The sequence below is a fragment of the Euprymna scolopes genome, chromosome 29, assembly GCF_053919585.1.
Source record: "Euprymna scolopes isolate OS-2025 chromosome 29, ASM5391958v1, whole genome shotgun sequence".
In the NCBI taxonomy this organism is placed as follows: Eukaryota; Metazoa; Mollusca; class Cephalopoda; order Sepiida; family Sepiolidae; genus Euprymna; species Euprymna scolopes.
Window position 1 is genome coordinate 39,724,804 of NC_136510.1, and position 4,803 is coordinate 39,729,606.

Consider the following 4,803-nt stretch of genomic DNA (forward strand, 5'->3'; position numbering starts at 1 on the left):
AAATAAAGCTTTTCCTCGATGGCCGTGCTTTTAAACCATATGAAATTAATCCAAGCGTAGCACTGGGATTGATCCTTGGATCATCAGCATTCTTCTTCTTCTTCTTCTTTTTTTCTTCTTCTTCTTCTTCTTCTTTTCTTCTTCTTCTTCTTCTTTTTCTTCTTCTTTTTTTTCTTCTTCTTTTTCTTCTTTTTTTCTTCTTCTTTTTCTTCTTCTTCTTCTTCTTCTTCTTCTTCTTCTTCTTCTTCTTCTTCTTCTTCTTATTTACTCACTTGGAGTATTCACACAAGCCATTGTCAAAGATTGTTCTTTGAGAACAACTAGTGGTGTTCCCTGGATTCTGAATGACAACAAGTCTCCCCAGATTTCCAGTACTCTCCAACTATTTCGACAAACTTTTCAGATTAATTTGCGTTATTGCAACAGCCGCTTACCATTGATTTCTCGTTGCTACCATTGGTATCCACTGGAAATTGAGTGGCAATAAGCCTTCCCAAGGTCACAGTCTTATTTGCACATCTCCAGTGGAGGTCTGGCTAGTGCTTTCTCTCCTCGATTTTCTTCTCCTTCTTGACTCGTATTATTTGGTATGGTGCCTGTTTATGGTGACACTCACAGGAAAAAGGTGGGCGCGATATTTTCATTTGTTCAGTTTCAGTTTTTATGAGATATTACTTTGTGTTTTGCATCTGTAGCCGTTTCTGTGTCCAGTTTGTGTGTAGTTAATGTGTGGTGTTAGTCTCCGCACTTAAGGGTTTTCCTTAATATTTCTGCAGTTTTCATTATTGAAATCCGTTATATTTTCTCGATCATCCCTCTGATTCCTATCTCTCCCATTCTTTTTTCAAAGTTCTTTGGTATCGTTTCTAGTGCTCCAACTATTAGTGGTGTTATTTTTACTTTCTTCATTCTCTAGATCCCTTTGAGCTCTCTGGCCAGTTCCGTGTATTTGCTCTGCTTCTTATTTTCCTTCATTTTCACTCTGTGGTCTGCTGGAACGGCAAAATCTACTATCTGGCAGGCCTTATTATTATTATTATTATTATTATTATTATTATTATTATTATTATTATTTTGATTTTCATATACGATCTCTTTGATGCAATTGTGTTTGAGATGAATATTTTTGCTGACGCCAACGCATACTATTCTTGGCAAGCAGGGAAAACGAACATACTCATATCCAAAGCAATGACTGAATCTTTAGAAAACAGCTGAAATCGTTTTATAAAGACTTTTTAGTCTGTAGTGGAATAGTAATGTGTTGTGCTCCTAAGACAAATCTTTCTTTTAACAACTAAACAAAAACTAAAAAAAAAAAAAACAAAAAAAAAAAAAACAAGGCCGTTGGACAAATGGTGGTATCCTTCTATCGCTCCAGTAGATATCTCACTCCTGATGCAATTCTCTATCTATATAAAATCCAGGTACGGCCAATGATGGAGCATTGTTGCCGCATCTGGGCAGGAGCTGCTAGAAGAAGCTTATCCTGCCTTGACAGAGTTCAAAATAGACTTTGTAGCTTAGTGGGAGATGCCGTTTTCTCTTCCCTGCAACCTCTTTCCCACAGAAGAGATGTTGCGAGCCTGTTTCTGCTTTATCGTTATTTTCATGGCAAGTGCTCGTCTGAGCTCCAATCTATGGTCCTCCTCGTCAAACTTTCACGAAAAATACTTGTCTAGCTAAAACCACTATCAATAATTTCCCACACTCTTTATCTGTGCCTAAACATAAATGTAGATTCTATGAAAAAAGCTTTCTTAGAACTGCTGCATGCCTTTGGAACTCTCTTTCGTTCGCCTGTTTTTCAGCTGACTACAATTTGATTGTCTTCAAGTCCAACGTAAATAGTTCTTGATGAATCAGCCCCCTAAGTAATCCAATTTTACAAAATGTCCACCACTTCTGTATATCCATTAACCCTTATCCTCGAGTGGCCATCCTTTGTAAAAAAAAAAAAACTCAAAAACTTTTTGACCACATATTTTCATAGCTAACATTCACGTGTAACATGAACTGGAAACTGAAACATAGAAGACGTTAGAAAGATTGCTGCAAAAAATGTGGACTACTTCTACCATGCCAAAAATGATCACACTTGTTAATATGTTATATCTCTACAAAACCACTATTCGCACAAGCATGTTATTCGACAACCCCACTTACCTCTCCGTCTTAGACAAGATGTAAAAAAAAGTCGAGTTTCTAATCTGATAGGCTCCACACTATCTACCAAGCTCCAGTCACTGTCAGATCGCTGCAATGTTTCGACATTATGCTTGTTTTACATGTATTTTCATGGAATGTGCTACGATAGGTGTGTCAGAAACTTTGTGAAAAATATTGAATAATTCCACCCTTGTCTTTCCAAGCTTATAACTACTCGAAAAATGTAATTCAACCCCTATTTTTTTTTCAATTAAAGGAGCAAGGACCAAGGTTTCATTAAAAAAAAAGTGTTTTAAAAAGAAAAGTTTTAAATTTCGGATTTGCAGGTAAATTTCTAAAAAAAACACTTCTTTTTTTGTTGTTTTAAATTTGAATATATAATTTATTGATCTTTTATCTTCAATTTGTGATATATAACACTTTGGTGTGTAAATTAATTATTTATTTTTTAATAGACATTTTAAAATGGGGGGCGTGAATTAATTCGGGCCCCTGTCTTTCCAAGCTTATAACTACTCGAAAAATGTTATTCAGACACTATTTTTTTCAATTAAAGAAGTAAGGACCAAGATTTCTTTAAAAAAAAAAAAAAAAAAAAAAAAAAAAAACAAACAACGTGGTTTTAAAAAAGAATTTTTAAACTTAAGACTTTACAGGTAAATTTCTAAAAAAACACTACTTTTTTGTTTTAAATTTGAATATATTATTTATTTATCTTTTATCTTCAATTTGTGATATATAAAACTTTCGTGAGTAAATTAATTATTTACTTTTTAATAGACATTTCAAAATGGGGGGGGGGACGCGTGAATTAAAAAAAAAACGTTTGTCTAAAATATTATATTCAGTTTATTGGAAAGAGCATAAAATTTCACATTGACCCTGAAAATATCGTAAAAATATAATCAATAGAAAAAATTTGATAGATTTTTAAAGTTTAAAAATTGAAAAATACTGAACTCGTAAAATTCAATTAATTTACTTACTGTTTTTTTTTTTAAATAACAAAAAATAATATTTCTATTACGTTTTATACAACTTTAATAGTTTATTTTGGAAGTATAATCCATAAAGAAAATAAACAACCCACTTTTAAAAGACATTACGAGTTTTTTTTTTTAATATTTTATTCGCAAGTTTCGTGTTAGGGGTGTCAAAAATTCCTACAAAAATTGCTACGACGAACTTGCTGTAATAGTTCCCTCGCAAGGTAAATAGCCAGGTCAACCCGACAATCAGCAAAATCGCATCTCTTCACTGTAGAGATCCTTAGATGCCGGAGAGATTTCTACTCTAATGACTTTGGTTCTCGCCTTTGGAATTCTCTTTACTTTGCATGCTTCACAGACTGGGCCAACATACATATATTTAAATGTAATGTTAACAAACACGCCGCTGCACAATTCTCAACTTGTGATGCCTGTTGTTATAGCCCCTACTTCAAAGTAGTTCCTTAAGACTCAGTGGCAATGTGTCTTGTTTTGTTTGAAACAATAATAATATATATTATTTAATTAAGTGGAATGTTTATTGAGATGAGTGTTATTTATTCAGTTATTTATTGCGGACTGTTATCCTCATCTATAATAATAATAATAATAATAATAATAATAATAATAATAATAATAATAATAATAATAATAATAATGTACACATCTAAACATCAAAACTCTACAATCCGTTTTCAAATGAAAATGCAATTTAACAAGAATATGAAAATGCTAATATGTAACAAGGGAAATAACTCAACGTAAAGCGAATTAAATTATTTGTCTCAAGAGTTATCTCCCTTTTAATTCTTAACTTGAAATGAAAAAAAAAAAATGTCAAAATACGCATAATTTAATCTAAATCGAGGCAATAGGGTAGTATAGTTAACCACGAAGCAATCGAAAACAAAAATCATATACAATAAATAAAATTGAAATTTCTTTCTACCTACTTCGTTCTAATCGCTGTTTTAAAGTTGCTATCGCTGTTTTTATTTCACTGTAAGATTGTATCCATATTTACCGATTTATCGACTAGTAATCCAACATGGCTACTCTTAGAAGTGCATTTTAACTTCTCTGTTTTACAGATAATAACAAATAAATCGAAGGAAAACTATCTAATAGTTGTCACTAAACCTGCCAATTTTTTATTTTCGACCGATCTGTATATTTTGAGTAACTAAAACTACTGAATTATTTAGATGAGGATTGATAATTCATATTATTTGGATTATTCGGAGTACTGTTCTCATCTTGAGTGTCATTTTCGCAATGTTTCCCCAAGGGCACGTGGCATGACGGATAAAATACAATTTTGAATTACTTATGTCTTGTATTTGGCGATGGCTAGCAGACCAACAGAATGTTATCCCCTTGGATTAAATGAAGGGTTGCGTTCGAAATTCTGTGAAAATTTCTTAGTTCAACAGGACTTCGACAAGGTACTATGAGGAAGGTCGAAGGTTACATCGACCGTAACATTGTGAACATTACACGCAAAATGAGAACAGTATTCCGAAGAATCCGAGTAATAACTGAAACTGTTTTGAAGTTTTTATTTGCTTCAAAATATGTTGAAGTATCTCAATAATTTTGGTCTAATGTGGTCAGCTATTTTTTTACAAGCTTTCAAATCCCGATA